This window comes from Schistocerca americana, chromosome 9 (assembly GCF_021461395.2).
Source record: "Schistocerca americana isolate TAMUIC-IGC-003095 chromosome 9, iqSchAmer2.1, whole genome shotgun sequence".
Lineage (NCBI taxonomy): Eukaryota > Metazoa > Arthropoda > Insecta > Orthoptera > Acrididae > Schistocerca > Schistocerca americana.
In genome coordinates, this window is record NC_060127.1 from 166128377 (window position 1) to 166154582 (window position 26206).

The window sequence follows — 26206 nt, forward strand, 5'->3', positions numbered from 1 at the left end:
AATACGAGCACGAAGAGTCTCTACATTTGGTACCGGGGTTGCGTAAACAAGAGCTTTCAAATGCCCCCATAAATGAAAGTCAAGAGGGTTGAGGTCAGGAGAGCGTGGAGGCCATGGAATAGGTCCGTCTCTACCAATCCATCGGTCACCGAATCTGTTGTTGAGAAGCGTACGAACACTTCGACTGAAATGTGGAGCAGCTCCATCGTGCATGAACCACATGTTGTGTCGTGCTTGTAAAAGCACATGTTCTAGCAGCACAGGTAGAGTATCCCGTATGAAATCATGATAACGTGCTCCACTGAGCGTAGGTGGAAGAACATGGGGCCCAATCAAGACATCACCAACAATGCCTGCCCAAACGTTCACAGAAAATCTGTGTTGATGACGTGATTGCACAATTGCGTGCGGATTCTCGTCAGCCCAGACATGTTGATTGTGAAAATTTACAATTTGATCACGTTGGAATGAAGCCTCATCCGTAAAGAGAACATTTGCACTGAAATGACACATTGTTGGATGAACCATTCGCAGAAGTGTACCCGTGGAGGCCAATCAGCTGCTGATAGTGCCTGCACACGCTGTACATGGTACGGAAACAACTGGTTCTCCCGTAGCACTCTCCATACAGTGACGTGGTCAACATTCCCTTGTACAGCAGCAACTTCTCTGACGCTGACATTAGGGTTATCGTCAACTGCACGAACAATTGCCTCGTCCATTGCAGGTGTCCTCGTCGTTCTAGGTCTTCCCCAGTCGCGAGTCATAGGCTGGAATGTTCCGTGCTCCCTAAGACGCCGATCAATTGTTTCGAACGTCTTCCAGTCGGGACACCTTCGTTCTGCAAATCTGTCTCGATACAAACGTATCGCGCCACGGCTATTGCCCTGTGCTAATCCATAGATCAAATGGGCATCTGGCAACTGCGCATTTGTAAACACTGCACTGACTGCAAAACCACGTTCGTGATGAACACTAACCTGTTGATGCTACGTACTGATGTGCTTGTGCTAGTACTGTAGAGCAATGAGTCGCATGTCAACACAAGCACCGAAGTCAACATTACCTTCCTTCAATTGGGCCAACTGGCGGTGAATCGAGGAAGTACAGTACATACTGACGAAACTAAAATGAGCTCTAGCATGGAAATTAAGCGTTTCCGGACACATGTCCACATAACGTCTTTTCGTTATTTGTGTTTGAGGAATGTTTCCTGAAAGTTTGGCCGTACCTTTTTGTAACACCCTGTATATGTCTGCCCTCTTTGCGTTCCCAAACCAATCATCCGATTGCGATGAAATTTTGGTGATTTGTTCTCCGTACGCCCACGAAGGTTCCTAGCCGAAAAAAAAAGAAAAGAGACACATTCTTGAGGAGATATGACGTCATAAACAATGACATGCCATCGCGGGAAAACACCCAGATTTACGCATCCACTATCTGAGAATGAGAGCACTTAGCGACTAGCAACAAACCTTACATACAGTTTCAAACCTTTATGAAAATTTTTCTCGCTGACACCCCCCACAAAATAATGAAAGGAGAAAAGGTTGGCGCTTACTACATTTTCTCAGTACATACCGGAAATCTGCCGCAGTAGGCATGACGTTTTAATGTATTATTTCCTTACTATTAACTTTAATCTCAACATATTTCGCATACAGTATCAGTAAATGCGCCAGCAAATTTATGTCTCCTTCGGACATATAATTCAGGAGATTGACGTGGTAAACATCGAGATGCGTGAAAAGTGCTGCGTCAGGCATGACGTTTTGTTCTATTATTTCTCTACTACTAACACTATTCGCAACACGTTTCGCTAACGTGTTAAAAAAAGTATGTAAAACCACGGGGGTTGTTGGCGACTCCCGAGATGGGCCAGCAACTGCCTCTTCACTCATTTTGATAATGTTTAGCACAACTGCACAGTAAAAACACGCAGAACAGTACGGCGCGAAACATTAACGAAGCAGACGGCAATGGCTACCTTGTACAACACAGTCAGCTACGTAATGTTAGCAGCAGTCGAAACTGGGTGCCTACCGAAGACTCCCAACGTTTACCGACTTCTACCGATTCAGGATTAGGGAGAGGTCTGCCATCTAAAAGTTGTACGTCACGAGGTGCTTCTACAGGCTGTTTGTTCCACAACGTAGTACCCGCCCTGCCGCGGCGCGCATTTCAAATCTGTGGCGACACCGTGTACAGATAGATACATCTCGGCTGAGTTTATTTTTAGACAAATGCATTAAGACCATAACGAATACAGAAAACGATAGCTTCTTCTGAAACACAACATTATAGAGTAAATAATATCATTAGAACGGAAGTCAGGATTCTACTACAAACATAGAACCAAATGCCTGTTCAAGTGAATGTACGTTCCTCGATTGGTATTCGTAAAACGAACCCCATATAATGCAATCAGTAGAACTTAAGGCTTGTTCTTATTTTGTGTTTCTACTAAAAAGGTAGAAGTTTTCTTTGAAGGGCTGCATTGAAACATAACTATTCTTGCAACACAAAGAGTGTTTAAAAAGTAAGCAGAAATTTATATTTTGTGTGTTGTATCAGTCCGATTTGCACCTATTTTTTGTCACTGTCTTCGTAAACATTCCTCAAAGCTGTGTGTTCAATGTTATACATATTGGGTATTTACTCTGTTGTCAGCTGTCAGAAAGGTTACATGTGTTTTGGTAGCATCAACGATTATTTATTTTGTATAGAAATAAAGTGCTTGAAACGTTTAGAAACGGTAAATATTGCTTTTGGTGTGCCTGTTACGAGTAAACCAAGGGCAGACAAGGGGCATAAACATTTCAAAGCACGTCTTACAGGACAGCGGTTTTACAAGCATGGATGAGATTTAAAATGCACGGTTAAGAGACCTATAAACTATCCCCAAAAAACGGTTCCTGAAGTGTTTCGGGATTTGGTAAAAGCACTGGCATAAATGTATAGTATGTAATGTGGAATATTTTGAAGAGGATAACATTGCTGTGGGTTTACAAATAAAGTTCTTACCAAAAAATAAAAATTAATATGTGAACGCACCTCGTATGTCAAGCTTTTTGCTTCAAAGTCCAGAATCGGTGTACATGTTTCGAAGGAAATTTCAGCAGTGTTTAGAATAGCTATTGCGCACATGTTTTAAGCAATCTGTCTTAGAATCAGGTGAACAGTGACCGAGAAAGAGATTTAGAGTTCCGTAAGCATCATCAAAGGTTTTACGTGATTTTGAAACTCTCTGTAACGATGGGTTTCCTTCCAAAATTATTAGTTTTCCTTCGTGGCGATTCCAGTAAACCATGCGGCTTATTTTTCCATTCCTTACTTAAGCGTCCTATCAGGTGAGGCTGGCGTTTGCATAAATTGCAGCCCATTGATTGGGACTGGTAATATTAGCCAACAGTTTTTTTTGTGTCACCTCTTTAATACACGCTGTAATAACATTAGAGACGGTCGAACGCTCGTTACTCCCCAAATACCTCCTTCGTATTCTCCACATTTTCTTGCAATGCTAGACGATTATCCATCACTTCCGGATATCGAACATTCGGGAGGACGACGGTTCAACCCCGCGTCCGGCCATCCTGATTTAGGTTTTCCGTGATTTCCCTAAATCGCTCCAGGGAAATGCTGGGATGGTTCCTCTGAAGGGGCACGGCCGACTTCCTTGCCCGTCCTTCCCTGATCCGACGAGACCGCAGTTTGGTCTCTTCCCACAAACAACCCAACCCAACCGGATATCGAAGAACGTCAGTAAGTACACAAAGGTAACTCACTGACACTGGCAACTAAGATCCCACGAACAGAAACGACGTATATCACTGCACGCAGAACTACACCGCCAGACAGATAACGGGCAACAGAGTTTGGGTGCCCCCGTAGGCCGGTGGCAGCGTTCTTCCGGGAAAGGCCACTTCCCCCACCAAAAGCGCTGCTCGCTCTAGAGTTTACTGACAGACTATACGGACGCCGAACAACGCAATGTCCACACTGCACCCTAGAATGCCGAACCACAGACAAATGATCGTACACACCGATCGATATCACCATAGAGTAAATATGACTGGAGTGAGCATTGTGTTCTGCGCGTGTTGTCAACATTAAACCAGGACTGTCAAGTGTTTTCGGGACTTCACTGTGCGTGTGTGCTTTCTGCAGCGTTTGAAGTTTATAATGTCAAGAGTTTTTGTTGTGTTTCACCGTTTGTTGATATTGTAATAGCGATGGTGAATTACTGTTGTTGCTACGGATGCAAAGAAAAATATGTGAATGGAGGGATGGTAACTTTTCATGGGTACATAACCATGTAGCTCTAATTATAGTTATCATATTAGAAAGAGACACTGTATATGTTTAAAAATTTCGAGACGCATTATAATTAAGGCTTGATTCTGTAGACCTATATTTCTACGATTTCATGACTATAGAATATTATGACTCGTACAAAAGCTTACAAACAATCGCTTCCTCTCGTGAATTTACTAGTGGAACAGACCTTTTTCGTCTGAGTGCGAAGTACATCAAGGAATTGAAATGTAACTCTTCACCTGTAGGAAGCTGAGGTAATCATTAAGTTCTGAGTATAATACGAAGGTGTGCTGAAAAGCAATGCCTCCGAAAAATTATTAATAAATCATTATAATATTATATTTCTATAATTATTTATTATTATTAAATTAATTATAAAATTACTAACATTATTAATAACACCATTAACATTATTATTAACAACATTACACGTCTTTATTCTTCGTGTCTGCGTATTTATTTCGTAACGTAGTCACGCTGGCGACGAACACACTTCCAACGAGAGACTAGTTTGTGGATATCGTCCCTGTGGCGATGGAGCGATGGACCGCTTCATCACTATCAAAGCAAAATCCTCGAAGGTATTCTGTAAGTTTTGGAAACAGTGCTCGCTCCGTCCCACACGCTGAGTTTAGCACCACCGTTTCGTTCATTACGGGCACGAATAACCCAACGTCGCACGTTATTGATGTCGATACAATCGTCACCGCACAGGGCATTCATTCTTCCAAGGATTTCAATTGTGGGAACGTTTTCTGCGATTACAGCAGGCTGTCTCTCGCGCATCGACACACAGTTACGTTACACACCGCCGTGTCACACGCTACAGCCGTCCAGAGGCCAAAGGTTGCAAGTTGCATCAGCGAAGCGTCATGTGCACAATATGTGTGATACCTCAAGCGATAATGAGAAAAGATCAAAAAATTTCGGAGGAATTACTTTTCAGCACGCCCTCGTATTTGTGTTACCTGATTGTCGTTGCTATATTTATCTCTAAATTTCAACGATTCGTTGGACCAGCACCTCCCTTTCTTTCTCTTACGCACAGTGCTAACGTCAATGCAAGAAATGCTTTCTCTGCATTGGTAGCCATGTACAAAGAGTACTCTACGGCACTAGCCCCTTATCTAGCGTGCATATCGAGAATCTCTCGCCCAGCACAAAGTCCCGAGTGATAGAAAAAAGCGCATGTGACTCCGGTATATATAAGAAGCGTAAAAGAACGGACACGCAAAATTACAGACCAATATCCCTAACTTCGGTGTGCTACAAAATCCTTGAACATGTTCTCAATTCCAATATGTAAAACTTCCTTGCCCCACTGCAGGCTGTTAACAAAGTACGAGCATATGGAGTAAGCTCACAGACATGTGAGTGGCTCGAAGACTTCTCAAATAATAGTACCCAATAGCTGTCCTCTACGTCGAGTGTCATCAGAGACAAGGGTATAGTCAGCAGTGCTCTAGCGAAGTGTGATAGGACCGCTGTTGTTCCCTATGTACATGATGTACGGTAACGTGTCAAAGTTGAGTGACTGTAGAAAGATACAAGACGGCTTAAGACAAAATTTCTAGTTAGTGTGCTGAATGGTAGCTAGCTCGAAATGTGGAAAAATGTAAGACTGGGAAGATCAAACCAGTAACGCCCGGAGACCATATCCTGCTTGACACAGTCAAGACGTTTAAATGTCTGGGCGTGACGTTGCAATGCGACGTGAAATCGATCGAGCATGTGAGAACTGTGGCAGGGAAGGCAAATGGTCAACTTCGCTTTATTGGGGGAATTTTAGGAAAGAGTGGTTCACCTGTAAAGGATACCGCATGTAGGACACTTGTGCTACCTATTCTTGAATACTGCTCGAATGTTTGGGATTCTTACCAGGTAGGATTCAAGGAAAACATGAAAGCACTTCATAGGCGAGCTGCTAGATTTGTTACCGGTGGGTTCGAACAACACGTGTTACAGAGATTATTCGGGAACTCGAATGGGAATCCCTGGAAGGATGGCGACGTTCTTTTCGAGAAATACTATTGAGAAAATTTAGAGAACCGCCATTTGAAGCTGACTGCCGAACGACTCTACTGCCGCCAACATATATCGAGAAATTAGGGCTTGTACAGAGGCATATAGATAGTCGTTTTTCCCTCGCTCTATTCGCGATCTGAGGTGGAACGGAAATTAATAGTAGTGATACAGGATACCCTCCGCCACGTACCATACGGTGCCTTGCGGAGCATCGATTTAGATGTACACTGAAGCGCCAAAGAAACTGGTGTAGTCTCAAATATAGATATGTGTGAACAGGCAGAAAATGGCGCGTGCGGTCGGCAACGCCTATAAGAGACAAGTGTCTGGTATAGTTGTTAGATCGGTTACTGCTGCTACAGTGGCAGGTCATGAAGATTCAAGTGAGTTTGAACGTTACGTCGCCGCACGACCGATGGGGCACAGCATCTCGGAGGTAGCGAAAAAGTAGAGATTTTGCCGTACGACTATTTCACGAGGGTACCGCAAATATCAGGAATCCGGTAACACACAAATGTCAGACATCGCTGCAGCCAGAAAAAAAAACCTTCAAGAACTGGAGGACTAAAGGCGACTGAAGAGAAGCGTTCATTGTAACAGAAGTGCAACCCTTCCGCAACTTGCTCCGGATTTCAATGCTGGGCCATCAACAAGTGTCAGCGTGCGAACCATTCAACGGCACATCGTCCATATGGCCCGAAGGCCCAATTGCGTACCCTTGACAACTGCACGATACGAAGTTTTACGCCTCGCCTGGTCCCGTCAACACCGACACTGGACTGTTGATGACTGGAAACAAGTTTCTTGGTCGGACGAGTCTCATTTCAAAGTGTATCGAGCGAATTGAGGTGTACGGGTATGGAGACAACCTCATGTATCCATGAACCCTGCATGTCAGCTGGGGACTCTTCAAGCTGGTGGAGGCTCTGTAATGGTGTGGGGTGTGTGCAATTGGAGTGATATGGGACCCCTGATACGTCTAGATACGTACGTAAGCATCCTGTTTGATCACCTGCATCCATTTATGTCCATTGTGCATTCCGACGGACTTGGGCTATTCCAGCAGGACAATGCGACACCCCACACATCCAGAATTGCTAGAGAGTGGTGTCAGTTGCCTGCAGCACTACATCAGACAGTAGTAGAGTCCATGCCACGTCGTGTTGCGGCACTTCTGCGTGCTCGCGGGGGCCCTGCACCATATTAGGCAGGTGTACCAGTTTGGCTCTGAGCACTATGGGACTTAACATCTATGGTCATCAGTCCCCTAGAACTTATAACTACTTAAACCTAACTAACCTAAGGACATCACACAACACCCAGTCATCACGAGGCTGTACCAGTTTATTTGGCTCTTCAGTGTAGATAAAGTGAAAATACTTCGCGACACGATACGCACAGCGAGACAGTGATTAAATCCTGTAAGTTCGTCGGTAAGCGTAGGCGCTTGTTTGACAAACCAGTTTGATCGCGTCTGCGTGCGCAGCAGTCCCCCCGGCTAGAGAACCAGCCAGCCGGCCCGGCCCGGGCAGCCCCATTCGACCCGCCCCTGCCGGACCCGTCGCGCAAGTTGCTGCTGGCCGCTCAGGTCGTTAGCCGCCGCCACAGGAGGGGACCGGCTGGACTATCAAATAAACAGCGCCGCCGAATAAATTACCCCGCCAGCGAGGCGGACTTTCCACTTCGTTAGGTAAACAGAATTCGCCTCGCGGCGCCTTATAAATTCGATATTTATCATTTAGGTGCGAATGTGTGCGTTGGTAGAGCGCTGAGGTGTGTAGCGATGGCGTCTCCAACTCTGTCACCACGGGCACGTCAGCAAGTATGTCCACTCATTTTTTGTTATTCAAAAAATGTGTGTGAAGTCTTACGGGACTTAACTGCTAGGGTCATCAATCCCTAAGCTTACACACTACTTAACCTAAATTATCCTAAGGACAAACACACACACACACACACACACACACACACACACACACACACACACACCTATGCCCGAGTGAGGACTCAACGGACAATCCTCGATGGCTGCGACCTTGGCGGGTTAATGTGTGGTGTGGCATTATGGGAGGAAGGATAATTGGCCCCCCATTTTATCGATGGCAATCTAAATGCTGCAATGTATGCTGATTTCCTACGTAATGTTCTACCGATGTTAGTACAAGATGTTTCAATTCATGACAGAATGGCGATATACTTCCAACATGATTTTTAAACTCCGCCGGGACCTTTGGTATTCACCACAAGAAAAATCTGTACAGTGAGCAAACAACAGTGGAAACCATGCAAAAACTTGGCGAGCGAAATGAAAACTCTGAGCTTTGCCGATGACACTGTAGTTCTGAGACTGGAAATGACTTGGAAGAACAGCTGAATGGTATAGATAATGGAATCGATCAGCGAAGTATTGGCAGTCGCAGAAGTACAGAGGATGTAAAATACAGACTGGCAGTAGCGAGAAAAGCATTTTTTTTTAAATAGGAATTTGTTAGCATGAATTTAAGCATTAGAAACTATTATGTGAAAGTATGTATGAGTGTAGCCTCATATGGAAGTCAAACGTGGACGATAAACAGTTCAGACAAAAAGAGAACAGAAGCTTTTGATACGCAGTGGTACAGGAGAATACTGAAGATTAAACAGGTAAATCGAGTAACTATTGACGGGATACCAAGTCGATTTTTGGAAAAAACCAAATCGTGACACAACTTGACTAATAGAAGGGATAGGTTGGCACAGCGCATTCTGAAACACTAAGGAATCATCAGTTTATTAACGGAGGAAAGTTTAGGGGTAGAAACTGCGATGGAAGACCAAAGCATGATCACCGCAAGCACTTTTATGCGACGGTAGGTTGCCGTAGTTATGTAGTGGTGACGCTGCTTGTGCAGGTTAGTGCCCACAGCTCCATCAAACCAATCTCCCTATTCAGGACCACCACCATCACAACTAAACAACAACAGCATGAGCACAAATTTTAGAGAGATATCATCGATCGACAATGGCTGTTCGCGTCCGTGACATTTCCTTAGTCACGCGTATCCTCTGCGTGTTGTTAAAGAATTCTCGATTTCTAAACACGAAGCAGAGGCAGCCCGGTAACCTCCAAGATATCCTGGCCAAAACGAATTTGTCGGAAGACATGAACTCTCAATGGTTGTTCTCACATCCAGCTGGAAAATTTTTACCTGTTATCAAGATCTGTCGAATAAATACTGAAGGTATAAGCAAATCGAAATGCCAACTCTTATATATGATACCCGTGTTGTGTGTTGTTATATGCTGGAGAGCTATTTTTAAATGTTGATATGAAGTAGTTTCGTCATCTTCGGATATGTATTGCCATACGATAAATACACAAATTTATCCATCCACCTACAAACCCTGGTTTGCAAGGCACTTGACGCATTGTTGCGTAAGCATTCCCATACCAAAAAAATTAGAAAATATTTTTCAATGAAGGCAGTGAGCTAGGCATTCACCATTTCCGATCTCTCTTACTCGGACGTAAATCGACGAGGCAGTCAGTTGGGTCTAACACAGGGCGCCAACAGCGATAGTTGTTCTAAGTCATTATGTGTGAATTACATTTAGTAACTGCGAAATAAATGCACTTCGGTCCAGCTTTGGCATTAGTAACTAATAAAAGGTTTACGTGTGGCAGTTATAGAAATGTAAGCAGACTGAATTACAATCTTTTTGTTTCCACAATGTGTATTATATGATCGAAGTGTCCGGACATTAATGAGGGACATTTTTGACATTCTGAACTCTGCTGAGAGCACTGTGACTGAGGTATCTGAACGTCTGTAGACGAATGGCGCCCGTTCTTCTTTAGAAGACGAAAGGACAGAAGGTAGTGGTGTTCAACACTCGCGACTGTAGCGAAATCCAAGTTCTAACTCACCCCAAAGAAATTGTTCCATTACGTTCAATACGGGACCCGGCTTGCAAGTTCATTTCATTTCAGGGGCGTTACTTTCCACAAACCATTACCTCGCAGATGCTGTGTTATAACAGGGTGCACATTCGTGGCGTCAACTGTACGCAGTATAAAACACTGGAAAATGTATTCACGTTCTTCCGTCCTCCGCATTTTCTTTCCAGCACAATAAAATAAAGGAACCACGCCTTAACCACGAAAACCATCTCCACATCGTACCACCATCTTCTCCGTACTTCCCAGCTGGCACTATTCATGATGGCAGGTAACGTTCTTCAGGCATTTGCCAAACCCAAAACCTTCCATTAGTCTGCGACATAGTATAGCGTGATTCATCAATCCAAAACACTCGTTTACAGAGATCCACATAAGCATCCTTTTAATTCACTTCGCACAGTCACTGCGCTAGCTGGATTCCTCATAGCATTCTGGAACTCACGAGTGGTTCCTTCCGCTGATTTCCTGCGATTTCTTACGAACGCGCTCTTCTATGCTTGAGGGTCCGCCTGTCAGTATGTGAGGTCTGCATGCTCTCAGTTCAGCTGCGGATTTTCTTCGCCGTTTGCTCTTCACGTTCACTACAGTCGACTTTGGCAGCTTTAAAAGGATCGAAACATCTCTGATGGATACGTTACTCAGGTGAGATCCAGTGACCAGGACACGTTCTAAGCTGTGAGCTCTCCTGACCTATCCGCTAAGCTGTTAGTTCTTCTCTCCTGAGAACACAACACTACCCGCCTGCTTTTGTACAGGAGGATCCGCCTCTCGCGGTGAATTCCGCATTACAGAGAGGTGTCTGGATGGTTCTGATCACACTGTGTACATGTCTGTAGTTTTGGCACACACTGAAAACCTCTGGCATAGTACCGTAGCACGGCGCTAGAGGAGGAAACATAACAAAATGGGGCAGCCCGCTGATGGACGACCACGATATTCCCGACTGAACAAGCGGCAGGTAGAAGCTAATGATCATCAGAAGGATGCACTGTCGTCCAGGAAGAGATCCAAGTGGCGGGGGAGAAATGGGGCGAGTTGTGACCCGCATCCTTCTCCGAAAGAAGTTTTACTACGAGCATTTAGATAAGAGGCGATCAGAAAGTAAGCCGTACACCCCAAAATCGGTATGCCAATCAGGTGAGCCGGCCGGAGTGGCCGTGCGGTTCTAGGCGCTACAGTCCGGAACCGAGCGACGGCTACGGTCGCAGGTTCGAATCCTGCCTCGGGCATGGATGTGTCTGATGTCCTTAGGTTAGTTAGGTTTAAGTAGTTCTAAGTTCTAGGCGACTGATGACCTCAGAAGTTAAGTCGCATAGTGCTCAGAGCCATTTGAACCATTTTGAACCAATCAGGTGAAATCGCCGCGAACATTGACGCAATCATTCCACCGACGCATCAGGCTGAAGACAGCCGTTCGATAAAACACTATACCCTGCTGACAGGAACAGTCTGTAACTGCCTGCTGCACTTCGTCGTCCGACAAGGTCAACCCTTCAAGGCTTTTTTAAGGGACGGAAGACGTAATAATTGCATGGGGAGAGATCGGGACTATAGGGCGCGTCCTCCAGTGTCTCCCACTTTACACGGCATAAAGTCTTGTGATATTTGCGACATGGGGACGCCTGTAATCATGAAGCACTTATCCCGGACGTTTCGCCTAAACTGCACAACATAATTGCTTGAGCGTTGAGCAGTACTCTTCCCCAGTGATGGGGACATCAGGTTCCTTGAAATCAATAAGCAGTAGGCCCCGGAAATCAAATAATAGTGTGAGCATCACCGTTGCAGCTGATGGCTGCCTGTTGAACTTCTTGGGAGAGTGGACGATGGATGACACCACTGCATTTTTGACGCTTTCGAATCTGGTTCCCAGAGGTGGCACCAGTTTTCGTCGCCTGCAACAATGCGCTCAAGGTACGTGTTGTACTCAAGTTTGAAACGGATCAGGTGTTTCAGGCAGACAGCCACCCGGTTTGCTTTTAGTTCGGCATTCAACGCCCGGGATATCCATTGGCTGCAGACCTTACGGTAATGAAACATTTACCGGATAAAGTGTTGCACTCTACCGAATGTGATGTCCAGATCCTCTTCCACAGCACGGTTGCTTCCCCTTATCACATCATCAATCGCTCGCTTGTTGTTGCCCCTTACGGATGAGGTTGGCCTCCAGATCGACCTGTGTCTTGTGTTGAGTAGCACTGCACAACGGTGGCTTTCGACAGACATCCAGCCCCATATGCATTCTTCATTCTCCGATGGATGTCTACCGGTGTTTGTACTTTGGCACACAATAAAAGAATAATAGCACGTTGGTCCTGTTTGGACGCATTCCGTAATAATGTTGCCGTATCTCACGTTTCCGCATTTACCGCACGCACGAGAATGCCAAGCTAATTCCTTGCCTATAAGTCGGTGTCTATACAGGGTGAAAAGTATTTAAACCGACAAACTGTGCGACGTTGTAGGGGACGTCAAAACAAATATTTTTCCCTAATATCATTTTTTCCTACGAGGATTATTTAAACCGGTTGTGGCCGTATTACGCTCTTCAGTTGTTAGAGGGCGTATTACGATCTTCAGTTGTAGGCAACTGCTGTCCACCAGTGTAGTAGTGCATTGTCTCTGATTACTGATGGAGCGATACACCTGGAGTGAGTACACTGATATGCTTGGTGCGTACTACGTAGCGCACCACAACGGACGAGCTGCACAGCGGGTTTATCAACAACAATATCCTAATCGCCATATCCCGGGGATCCTTCAATCAGCACTTGTGCAATTGCACGTAACATGGGGACGAATCAGACGAATGAAAGAACAGTCCTTCGAGAGCAGTTGTTACGTCCATTTCACTTACAGCGTGTCCACAATCTGGAACCGGTTGATTGTCCACCCAGAGCACAGTTTTCGCAGTTGTACCTGGAACAGTGTGAAATGCATCCTACATTTCGATCCTCTGTGTAGTTTACCGATGAAGAAACGTTCGGGCGTGATGGAGTCTTCAACATGCACAATTCGCATGTTTGCAGTGAGGATAACCCACATGCCACAGTTACTAGCGCTGACAAGTGCGGTTCTTCATTAATGTGGGGGTCGGTGTTGTTGGGGACTGTTTAATTGGGCCATATCTGCTACCTAGGCCATTAAATGACAGGCACTATTACACTTTTCTCGCCAGAGCATTGCCAGAATTGCTGGAAGACGTCCCGCTCCCTACAAGACAACGCATGTGGTTCCAACATGACGGGACGCCGGCGCATTTCAGTCGTCGTGTGCGTCGATTTCTGGACCGACGGTTCCCAGAAACGTGGATTGGCATAGTTGGTCCTGTACCATGGCCTGCTCGATCCCCAGATATGTCCCCTCTGGACTTCTTTGTGTGTGTGGAGAGATGCGCAACCTTGTTTAGGCAACTCCTGTTGTATCAGAAGAGGATCTAGTTGCCCGGATAGTAGCAGCAGCAGGAACAATTCAGGATACTCCTGGGGTTTTTGCCCGTGTCAGACAGTATATGATCCGATGGTGTAACCTTTGTTTACGTGTCAATGGAGGCATTTTTGAAAATCTGCTGTAATTAAAATTGGGTTGTGTTAATGTGTTGTCTCTTGGGTCACAAAAAAATTGAAAAATGTTTGTTGGTTTAATTAATTTGCCGCCAGAGAAATTTTCCTCTACCGGTTTAAATACTCCTCATAGGAAAAAATGACATTAGGGAAAAATATTTGTATACTCGCATCGGAGTCGCGCTATGTGGCTTATACGTTGTAGCAACATCATCAAACGGTAAGTTTTTGATCGTCCCCTGGAATTTTACGTACATCAGTTTCCAAAGTTTTTCAATCATTTTCGAATGTTAAAGTACTATGAAAACAGTTTATAAATGACAAGGATGCTAGTAAATTATAAGCTATGTTTAACAGAGGATACTAGTTTCTCGTCCGAAAGCCTTGCGGTCTGACGGACTGCAGAACATATTCCACCCACATAGAGGCACGCATTCACAGGCTGACCGTATCTGCTGAAAACGCCAAACTCGATACACTTCGTGATCCGACAGTCAGAACCGTCCAATCACACGACGAAACTGATTAAGGCAAGACAGAGAAGAAATGACCCTTAAAAAAATTGTCCTTCTGAAAACTCAGACTACTCTAAGTGACACCGGTCCCCTCATTTACATTCTCGCTTAGTCCACAGGCTGCACACCTGTGTTCACAATCGCCGTTTAGTGAAGGACTGATAATGGTGAATGCACACGTACATTTTATGTCTTTTAAGTTATGGCCTGGAAGAGCAGTTGAACGGAATGGACAGGGTGTTGAAAGGAGGATATAAGATGAACATCAACAAAAGCAAAATGAGGATAATGGAATGTAGTCGAATAAAGTCGGGTGATGCTGAGGGAATTAGATTAGGAAATGAGACACTTGAAGTAGTAAAGGAGTTTTGCTATTTGGGGAGCAAAATAACTGATGATGGTCGAAGTAGAGAGGATATCAAATGTAGACTGGCAATGGCAAGGAAAGCGTTTCTGAAGAAGAAACATTTGTTAACATCGAGTACAGATTTAGGCGTCAGGGAGTCGTTTCTGAAAGTATTTGTATGGAGTGTAGCCACGTATGGAAGTGAAACATGGACGATAACTAGTTTGGACAAGAAGAGAATAGAAGCTTTCGAAATGTGTCGCTACAGAATAATGCTGAAGATTAGATGGGTAGATCACATAACTAATGAGGTGGTATTGAATAGAATTGGGGAGAAGAGGAGGCGCTATTAACATCTTAAATGCCTGCGGATTAGTAGTGTGTTTGACAAGTATGAACAGCCCTGGATCTATGATATTTCAGAACTGGGGCAAAAATTTGATAGTGATATATATTCGAGGAAATGTAACACAGGTTATTCAGTCGTAAGTGCGCCAAAGTGCAGTACAAAACCTCTTCACACAGCATTCTTCTATCCCGGGTCACTGTATTTTACTCTGTGGCATTCAAACTAGAATATTTTTTAAAGGAAACCATCAAACCTACATTCAGGGCAGACTAAACTGAAATGTCCTTTGGTGCCTCTCCTACTCTCAAGTCGGCAAATTTTGACATCATATCCCTCTTAAACTTTCTCTTTCGCGTGACATAAAACTGAATGCAGGAAACATAAAACGATTAAAGACATGAGACAAGCTAGACTGTACACATTTCTTCAATCCTTAAGGTCCCTGTATTTTCTTTCTCCCTCATCTTGCCACAGCTATACAGGACATGCTTTCCTTTCTGCAAAAGTATCTATTACCTCATCAATGTTCTTCAATCGTTTTGCTATGTGAAATATCAAAATGTCGCTGTCTAATGCTGAAAAATGTGTTAATACGAATAGTACCCAAGACTGGTGTGGTTTCTCAATTTCATTACGTCTATTTCATTATGGTCTGCTAGATAAAACAAAACAGGCCTTTGTGATATTGGAAGAATTGTAGCACACCCCAAATAAGCGAGGTTGTTTTGGCACAACTGATCATTTTTATGTACCTCATTTACACAAATTACACAACAGAACATAATTCACTAAGTACCAACATCAAATGCCTTTTATGGCTACTGTAAGCAAAGAGTTAGGAAATAGTTTCACATTTCATTTATATGCTCGTTTCTCAAGCATGAGATCGAAAAGTAGTAGCACGAAACTTTCATATAAATTTGGAATTGTATTTTTCCATATCATTTGTGTCGTATCCCCGTTTTTCTCCTTACTCGTTCTAACAAACAATCTCGTCTATCTAACTATTCCTGTCATTGTCAACTTGACTAGAAGAAGGGATCGGTTGGTAGGACATGTTCTGAGGCATCAAGGGACCACAAATTTAGCATTGGAGGGCAGCTTGGAGGTTAAAAATCGTAGAGGGAGACCAAGAGATGAATACACTAAGCGGATTCAGAAGGATGTAGGTTGCAGTAGGTACTGGGAGGTGAAGAAGCTTGCACAGGATAGAGCAGCATGGAGAGGATGCGTCAAACCAGTATCTGGACTGAAGACAACAACAAGTTATGACGTTGTCAAATTTGGGACAGTCTGTTGATATTATTTAGTTCGTGGGAGTTTGGACCGTTTGTGTTCCTGCTTTGAACTGTATCATGCCCACCTCCGTTACAGAGGTGGCTAACGCACGCCTGTACGCCAGCGCTCGACCCGGAGATCTAAGTCGATTCGAGTCCTCGTATTTGGCCGGCAGAGGGAGGAGATGCGGTGGCGTAAAGTACGGACCATCAGTCGCGGAGTATCCGCAGTGAGGACACGTGACACCGTCGATGGTTATCCGTCCGTCGGATGGGAACGATAAGCTCGGCTAAAATAGAGGTGGAGCCCCTCCACGCCCACACCGGCATGATGGCCAACACAAAAGGTCTACTGCCATCTCTGCATAAGGGTTAGTATTCACTAAAGTGAGGTGTCGCAGGATGTGGGTACTGCGATGTTTGCGTACGTCTGGTTAGGATTAACCATTAATACGCGCTCATCTGGAGATAGATTGGTCGAAATCTGACGAAGGGTAGCGGTGTGAAGGGCAGGCTCGGCAGGACCCTTCGTGCTTTTAGATAGGAGCACGCTGTGTGCCGGCACCCGATTTCACCCTCTCCCTTCTCTGACCACCTCCAACACGAACACGATGCGATACTACACACACAGACCCATTACAGTCACCTACACTTAACAGACACACATACACGACTCTCATACTTCGCGAAGAAAATGTGCCTGTCGCGCGAAAGATAGGGAAAACCTTTCCAACTGGCCCGCTGAACATGTCTTTCGGGGTCTTCCAGCCTTTCGTGCCATATGACTTTACTGTACCACATAAAGATTAATTACTGAAATGCGTACCTTTTACTTTACGGGGAAGTTATGCTGATCTAAATCTGTATCACTAAACAGCTAAAACGGTCACACAGCCGCAAGCTACATATCTCCAGGTTTCCAGAGGCTATATAAATTTGATTTTTCAATATTTCCTCTAATTATGTATGAAACCGAAAAAAATTAAACTTCTGTCACAATGCACATATTAACAGGTACAATCTTACAGTAAAGGTACAATAATACTAGTATTACAGGTAGAAAGTGTGTGTCTTGAGGCAGCGTAAAAAACGGCATGCAAATTAGCCACACTATAGTCATGCAGTACTTGAGAATGAGGGAGCTTAGTTACTTCCAACACACTTTGCACTCAATTTCAAAACCTTCCCGAAGCTTTCTCTCGCTGTGTAATGGTACGTGGACTAGGTAACCATTGCGGCACATCACCTCAACCTCTCGATACCAGTAATTTTCTACTGTGTTTTTGTAAAGTAGTTAAAATATTTCTGAGACAACATTCAGATTTGATTTCATTAATGTAGAGGTACTTTGATACATCGATATGTTTATGTTGCAATGATATTATTCTTATGTGTATTCTTTCTTTTGTTACTATGGTCTTTGTCGTACTTTTAACTCTGAGGTTTGGGCGCGTAACCGGTGATTAGGGACTCAAGCCTTGGTCGTCATGTTGAAAAGACGCATATTGTAGTCAGTTTATGAAATGTGAACTTTAACAGTGAGGAAGATATTTTAAAGTATGTTTTATATTGTGAAGTGATGTTTTCTGAGTTAAGTGATATCGCAACAAAAGTAATAAAAAGGAAGTGTAACTTAAATTCGGAGTGCTGATTACTTTTTTACATCACCATTGTGCTAACTTGCAAAAGTTTAATCTTCAAGAATGGTTTACGAAACACATATATAAAACTTTTGAATATCGCAGAATAACACCTAGGCCTCTTTGCATCCGAGCTTGGAATCATCACTACCTAGATTTTCGACGATTGAGCTGTGAGTTCACAACGAGACCAGTGTGGGAAACACGAAAAGATGAGTGCCTAGTTTATGCATTATTTCAAGAAATGACTTTATTAACGGTGCTCTAATGACACCTGCCACATAATATAACTTTATTGTTGCCCGAAAATGCAATATTTAGCAGCGTGAGCAACACTACAATTATAATTAATTTTTGACCGTTGTTGTGGTAGGGTTGCTAGAGCTGTCACCCCTCCACAAAATCACGAAAGGGAAAAAAAGTTTCCTGCTTACTTAATTTTCGTTGTTGACGTTGTAAAACTTGAGCATCTGGCACACTGGATTCGCATTCGAGAAGACGACTGTTCACATTCGAGAAGACTGTTCAAATCCGCGTCCGTCTACCCGATTTAGGTTTTCCGTGATTTCCTTAAATCGCTGTAGCCAGATGCCGGAATGGTTCCCTTAAAAAGGCACGCCCGATTTCCTTCCCGATCCTTAAAAACAGCCAGAGATTGTGCTCTGTCTCTAACGACCTAGATGTCGATGGGACAATAAACCCTAATATATATATAAGGTCCATCACCGTTCCCTTTGGATCCCTACGTAATTCGGTGCTCTCCGGTACACACGATCGAACAGCGGAGGAGTGGTACTCAAGCGTCAACTTTAGGTTACAATATCTCCGGATGTAATTAACATTTTACAATGCAACAAACGGCACTGATTACGTATTTGTTTATATGTTCAGATGTGCTAACAAAACTAACGGGGTTCCATTTTAAAAAACGTAGGTTTGTGTTAAAAAACATACTTCTGTGCATTTTTCTTTATGGTTTGTATTAACCAATTACACTAGCCCCTCTCCTCACGTTCGGTCTGTGGAATCGATTCGTCATTATTTGATGCGGTTTACGAAATATATCCAGCGGTAATGTTAGATGACTCACCCTGTATATATAGTTAAGGCTCACCGGCCACTTGAACATCTTCTTCTGTGCGAATGCATAGACAGTGCCCGAACTCTTACGGGAATCGGCAACGCGCCGCGAGTAATGAGTATAATGGGCGGGGGCACTACGAATGGAGTGCGGGACAATACGTTGAGAATGTGGGTTTCGCGGGAGGCGTTCCAGAGGTATATCCCTGCAGTCGCGCTATCTTCTGTGTCCTCGGTGGCTCAGATGGATAGAGCGTCTGCCATGTAAGCAGGAGATCCCGGGTTCGAGTCCCGGTCGGGGCACACATTTTCTTCAGTCCCCGTTGACGTATGTCAACGCCTGTAAGCAGCTACGGGTGTTCATTTCATTGTAAACCCTAATCTATCTTCCTTCCTTCCTCAATTAATTACTTCGTACTACTAATTCCATTCGCATCACATTTTCAAAAAAAAGCTTTCTCTCACTTACACAGTGTTAAATTTCCATAAATGCTAAAACACGTGTTTTTCTTCTGACCGACAAACCATGGGGTTGGAATTTCGGAAAATCTCTTCTTAAACAACGCCTACAGTAGAAAATCCACATGGATACTCTGCAAATCACATTTAAGTGCCTGGCAGAGGGTTCATCGAACCACCTTCACAATTCTCTATTATTCCAATCTCCAATAGCGCGCGGAAAGAACGAACACCTATATCTTTCCGTACGCGCTCTGATTTTCCTTATTTTATCGTGGTGATCGTTCCTCCCTATGTAGGTCGGTGTAAAAAAAATATTTCCGCATTCGGAGGAGAAAGTTGGCGATTGGAATTTCGTGAGAAGATTCCGTCGCAACGAAAAACGCCTTTCCTTTAATGATGTCCAGCCCAAATCCTGTATCATTTCTGTGACACTCTCTCCCATATTTCGCGATAAAACAAAACGTGCAGCCTTTCTTTGAACTTTTTCGATGTACTCAGTCAGTCCTACCCGGTAAGGTAGAAACTCAAGTTTCTACCCTTAGCAGCTAAGGCTGGGCGATGGTGACTCAGTCATTGCCTCTTAATAATCGAAATTTGTATATTAACAGCAACTCAAGCTTTTGTGGCATGCTCACAAACGTTCAAACTGTGAAACGATAGTCACATGGTTCACGCCCAGTTTACAGTCGAGTTCGGCCCACATTCGCCCTAAAGTGTCACCTTCGATGTCAGTCACAGCTGCTCTGATTCGTCCTAGCAATGCAGTGACGTTGTGGAGAAGTGGAGGTGTGATTGATGTAACCCCGAAGGAAAAAATCACACGGTGTCAGGTCCGGAGATCGTGTGGGCCATGACAGCTGTTGCGTGACCGATTCATTGACATAGTAGGTCAGTATTCAAGAACTCACGATCGTCGTGGTGAGGGTGCAGTGGAGCGCCATTACGTTGAAAAACCAAATTATCACTGTCCTCTTGCAACTGCGAGATAAACTACGAAAAATGCAATTTCCGTTGGTCTGGCAGCGGCCGGCCGCTGTGGCCGAGCTGTTCTAGGCGCTTCAGTCTGGAGCCGCACGACTGCTACGGTCGCAAGTTCGAATCCTGCCTCGGGCATGGATGTGTCTGATGTCCTTAGGTTAGTTAGGTTTAAGTAGTTCTAAGTTCTCGGGGACTGATGACCTCAGATGTTACGTCCCATAGTGCTCAGAGCCATTTGAAGCATTTGGTCTGACAGCCATGTCGCTGGAGATCAATGTACCAAAACACTACTTCATGTGTACACTGATGAGCCAAAACCTTATGACAACCAGTTAAATAGCGTGGTGTTCCACTTTTCAAAAAAGAAGTACAACAGACATTCCGCTTAGCATGGATTCTACAACTCCTTGACAGGAGTCCAGAATTAAATCCCCCCCCCCCCCCAAATGTCTACGTGCAGGTCAAGCAATTCCCGCACAGCAGGGGATGGTGGTATACAGGCTGATTCCCGATTAGTGTTCCATTGGGTACGGATCAGGCACATTTGCTGGCCTAGACATCAATCTCACTTCAGTGCAGCGCCCCTCAAACCACTGCAGTACGATTCTGACCTTGCAACGCAGACAGTTATCCTGCTGGAAAATGTCATTGCCATCTTGGGAGACTTCAAGCGTGACGTGATCAGGTGCCCCGCAATAAAGTTCACGTAGTTGTCTGGTGTCGCGGTGTTTTCCATTACCACCACAGAACCCATGGAGCCCAACTGTGTGTATGCCAAAGCATAATCGTGCCCCAGATGGCCAGCATCTGTGGCGAGGCGCATGTTCCGTGCAGCCATTCGCCTGGACGACGGCGTCTAAGGCCACAACTATCGGCCTGATGTAACGACGGATGCAATTCATTCGGCAGGCGACACTGATCCATGGTGACGATTCAGTGATGCTGTGTCCACTGCAGTCATAGCTGACGGTGTCGTTGGGTCAACACAGGAACACACAGTGGTCGTATGATGTGGATCTACATGTTCGACAATGGCCTTTGATCGGTGTGCTCCGAAACACCTATGCCTGCACCAGCATTCCACTCTCTTGTCACATCTCTACGCATCGCTGGCTTTCCTGGACTATACAGTGGGGGGATAATCCGACTTCCACGTTTTGTAATGAGACGTGGTCGTCCAATATCATACCGACTACTCGTTATTTCACAATCATTCAACCACTTTCCATGGGTGCCCACGACAGTAGTACGCCGACAGGCACAGGCGACCAGCTTCGGCGTTTCAGAGTGTCGTTTCCAGCCGCAGCGGCACAACAACATGCCTTTTGTCAGAACCGCTTATGTAAGTGGATTTCCGCAATTGCGGCCCGTATCTTTGCTGTAATGACTGCCCATTCATCTCTCTTCCGCTTACATTCTTTCCTTATTGCGTCACGTGCCCGCACACCACGAGGAGGCATTCAACCTTGCAGTGGACAGTGGTCATAGTGTTTTGGCTCATCAATATGTAATCGTACACTGTAAATCTTACCACAATAGAAACATTTTTATAGTCACTCGAAGGTGTATAGATCGTTTTGAATAATACTGTATTTATCACATTCCCTATATTGGTGTGGGATTCAGGATTTGCCGCTGCCTTTACTTTAACCCACGGCTCTTTATAAGAGTACCCTCTCGCCTTGCAACATACATTCTGTAAGTCAGGATCCATGATAGTTTTGCATCCAGGGTGATCACAACATATTTCACTAATTCGCTTACCGCAGCCGTCGCTTGGAATCAACAACAACGCAGTCCCCGCCCGTGTTTCGAGCTGCGCGATCCGCCATTGTTCGTGGGTCAGACTACAGCGGTGTGGCAGTTAAGTGCGTGCCTGGAAACCGAGAGGTCGCGGGACCGAATCTCAGTGGGACCACACATTTTTAGTCTCGGTCCTAATCTCGCCTTCACCTATCGACGTTGTGAGGAGTCGCCAGGGTCGGCATGTGGTGTGGATTCCACGTTGAACTGTAGCTTCCTTTTGCCCCGTTGCATCTTTCGCCGATATGGCGCCGATTTGAAAGACTTGTTCCCGGCCACTGAGCCACAGGAAATTATGATTACTCGAGACAGGCGTCTTACACGATGCCAACGCGTGCTCTGCTTTGAACAAAGAGTGTATATTGGAAATTATGTCTCTCCCTTGCTTTTGCGGAAATTATCGCTTACCACCGCCATCAGCCGTGACATTTCGAAACAAATGGAATAAAAATTCACTAAATAACTCGCTGCGACATTCACATCAGAACGCTAAGAACACTAGGAACGCTCATTGGCTGTCGCGGAATGCGTGACGTAGATGCGCCGAACAAGCCTAAACTTGACCGCCACCGTTAGTGACACAAACTATTGGCCCGACCTGACGGGAGTTACCCCCATTTTTATCCGCCCATATTTTATTGCATATTCGTGTAGTACGTAAAGAAATATGAATGTTTTAGTTGGACCACTTTTTTCGCTTTGTGATAGATGGTGCTGTAATACACACAATAGTATAAGTACGTGCTATAACGTAACGTTCCGCCAGTGCGGACGGTATTTGCTTCGTGATACATTGTTGTTGTTGTTGTTGTTGTTGTTGTTGTCTTCAATCCTGAGACTGGTTTGATGCAGCTCTCCATGCTACCCTATCCTGTGCAAGCTTCTTCATCTCCCAGTGCTTACTGCGACCCACATCCTTCTGAATCTGCTTAGTGTATTCATCTCTTGGTCTCCCTCTGTGATTTTTACCCTCCACGCTGCCCTCCAATGCCAAATTTGTGATCCCTTGATGCCTCAGAAAATGTCAGACTAACCGGTCCCTTCTTTTTGTCAAGTAGTGCCACATATTCCTCTTCTCCCCAATTCAATTCAATACTTCATCATTAGTTATGTGATCTACCCATCTAATCTTCAGCATTCTTCTGTAGCACCACATTTCGAAAGCTTCTATTCTCTTCTTGTCCAAACTATTTATCGTCCATGTTTCACTTCCATACATGGCTACACTCCATACAAATACTTTCAGGAATGACTTCCTGACACTTAAATCTATACTCGATGTTAACAAATTTCTCTTCTTCAGAAACGCTTTCCTTGCCATTGCGAGTCTACATTTTATATCCTCTCTACTTCGACCATGACCAGTTATTTTGCTCCCCAAATAGCAAAACTCCTTTACTACTTTAAGTGTCTCATTTCCTAATCTAATTCCATCAGCATCACCCGACTTAATTCGACCACATTCCATTATCCTCGTTTTGCTTTTGTTGATGTTCATCTTATATCCTCCTTTCAAGACACTGTCCATTCCGTTCAACAGCTCTTCTAAGTCCTTTGCTGTCTCTGATAGAATTACAATGTCATCGCCGACCCTCAAAGTTTTTATTTCTACTCCATGGATTTTAATACCACTCCGAATTTTTCTTTTGTTTCCTTTACTGCTTGCTCAATATACAGATTGAATAACATCGGTGAGAGGCTACAACCCTGTCTCACTCCCTTCCCAACCACTGCTTCCCTTTCATGTCCCTCGACTCTTATAACTGCCATCTGGTTTCTGTACAATAGTAAATAGCCTTTCGCTCCCTGTATTTTATCCCTGCCACCTTTAGAATTTGAAAGAGAGTATTCCAGTCAACATTGTCAAAAGCTTTCTCTAAGTCTACAAATGCTAGAAACGTAACGTAGGTTTGCCTTTCCTTAATCTTTCTTCTAAGATAATTCGTACGGTCAGTATTGCCTCACGTGTTCCAATATTTCTACGGAATCCAAACCGATCTTCCCCGAGGTCGGCTTCTACTAGTTTTTCCATTCGTCTGTAAAGAATTCGCGTTAGTATTTTGCAGCAGTGACTTATTAAACTGATAGTTCGGTAATTTTCACATCTGTCAACACCTGCTTTCTTTGGGATTGGAATTATTATATCCTTCTTGAAGTCTGGGGGTATTTCACCTGTCTCACACATCTTGCTCACAAGATGGTAGAGTTTTGTGGGGACTAGCCCTCCCAAGGCAGTCAGTAGTTCTAATGGAATGTTGTCTACTCCCGGGGCCTTGTTTCGATTTAGGTCTTTCAGTGCTCTGTCAAACTCTTCACGCAGTATCGTATCTCCCATTTCATCTTCATCTACATCTTCTTCCATTTCCATAATATTGTCCTCAAATACATCGCCCTTGTATAGACCCTCTATATACTCCTTCCACCTTTCTGCTTTCCCCTCTTTGCTTAGAACTGGGTTTCCATCTGAGCTCTTGATATTCATACAAGTGGCTCTCTTTTCTCCAAAGGTCTCTCTAATTTTCCTGTAGGCAGTATCTGTCTTACCCCTAGTGAGATAAGCCTCTACATCCTTACATTTGTCCTCTAGCCATCCCTGCTCAACCATTTTGCACTTCCTGTCGATCTCAATTTTGAGACCTCTGTATTCCTTCTTGCCTGCTTCATTTACTCAATTTTTATATTTTCTCCTTTCGTCCATTAAGTTCAATATTTCTTCTGTTACCCAAGGAGTTCTACTAGCCCTCGTCTTTTTACCTACTTGATCGTCTGCTGCCTTCACTACTTCATCCCTCAGAGCTACCCATTCTTCTTCTACTGTACTTCTTTCCCCCATTCCTGTCAATTGTTCCCTTATGCTCTCCCTGAAACTCTCTACAATCTCTGGTTCTTTCAGTTTATCCAGGTCCCATCTCCTTAAATTCCCACCTTTTTGCAGTTTCTTCAGTTTTAATCTACAGTTCATAACCAATAGATTGTGGTCAGCGTCCACATCTGCCCCTGGAAATGTCTTACAATTTAAAACCTGGTTCCTAAATCTCTGTCTTACCATTATATAATCTATCTGATACCTTCTAGTATCTCCAGGATTCTTCCAGGTATACAACCTTCTTTCATGATTCTTAACCTTCTTTCATGATTCTTGAACCAAGTGTTAGCTATGATTAAGTTATGCTCTGCGCAAAATTCTACCAGGCGGCTTCCTCTTTCATTTCTTAGCCCCAATCCATATTCACCTACTATGTTTCCTTCTCCCCCTTTTCCTACTACCGAATTCCAGTAACCCATGACTATTAAATTTTCGTCTCCTTTCACTACCTGAATAATTTCTTTTATCTCATCATACATTTCATCAATTTCTTCATCATCTGCAGAGCTAGTTGGCATATAAACTCGTACTACTGTGGTAGGCATGGGCTTCGTGTCTATTTTGGCCACAATAATGCGTTCACTATGCTGTTTGTAGTAGTTTACCCGCACTCCTATTTTTTATTCATTATTAAACCTACTCCTGCATTACCCCTATTTGATTTTGTGTTTATAACCCTGTAATCACCTGACCAAAAGTCTTGTTCCTCCTGCCACCGAACTTCACTAATTCCCACTATATCTAACTTTAACCTATCCATTTCCCTTTTAAATTTTCTAACCTACCTGCCCGATTAAGGGATCTGACATTCCACGCTCCGATCCGTAGAACGCCAGTTTTCTTTCTCCTGATAACGACGTCCTCCTGAGTAGTCCCCGCTCGGAGATCCGATTGGGGGACTATTTTACCTCCGGAATATTTTACCCAAGAGGACGCCATCATCATTTATCCATACAGTAAAGCTGCATGCCCTCGGGAAAAATTACGGCTGTAGTTTCCCCTTGCTTTCAGCCGTACGCAGTACCAGAACAGCAAGGCCGTTTTG

General features: G+C 44.3%; 1 protein-coding gene and 1 non-coding gene across 2 annotated transcripts in view; one reads left to right on the top strand and one right to left on the bottom strand.

Moving 5' to 3' along the window:
* The window catches only part of LOC124550777 (mitogen-activated protein kinase kinase kinase 10-like), a 680343-nt gene that overhangs the window by 531322 nt on the left and 122815 nt on the right, over nucleotides 1-26206 (bottom strand). The gene's annotated exons all lie outside the window — the stretch shown is intronic.
* Trnat-ugu lies at nucleotides 19282-19355 on the top strand. Its single transcript has one exon. It is a non-coding gene; the product is annotated as a tRNA-Thr (tRNA).